The sequence below is a fragment of the Tupaia chinensis genome, unplaced genomic scaffold (genome assembly GCF_000334495.1).
Source record: "Tupaia chinensis unplaced genomic scaffold, TupChi_1.0 Scaffold139833_1, whole genome shotgun sequence".
Classification (NCBI taxonomy): domain Eukaryota; kingdom Metazoa; phylum Chordata; class Mammalia; order Scandentia; family Tupaiidae; genus Tupaia; species Tupaia belangeri.
In genome coordinates, this window is record NW_006199712.1 from 2,847,197 (window position 1) to 2,847,689 (window position 493).

Here is a 493-nt window from a genome sequence, read left to right on the forward strand (position 1 = left end):
GATGTAGAAAAAAAAAAAAAAAAAAAAACCTCTCCAAAAAAAACCGAAAGTAACATGAAGTCAGGGGTATGGTCTATATAACAATTCATTTCATGAGGTTGTGTGCAATTGCTAAAGATAAATTGGGGGGGGGGGGGACTCTGAGCTCCCTAGTAACCATAGTAAAGAAGGAAATTCTTCAGGAGATTGACAGACCTGCCTAACATAGAGACCCAAGAAAAAGTTTTATCTTTCTTCAACAATATGAACTTCATTCATGTGATTCCTTTGTTCAGTGCCTTATTCCCAATGAAGAGAAGAGCACAGTGTCTGGCATATAAGTGCTCAAAAATATTTGACTTGCTATGGGTCTTTTTGAAAGAATTACGTGCTGTAGAAAGTAGACTATGTCCTTAAATACATCTCTATAATTAAAACCACTTTGAGTCAGTGAGAAAGGTGGTTCTTTTTTTTTCTTTTTCTTTTTCTCTTTTTTAAGTCCCCCCCCCCCCCA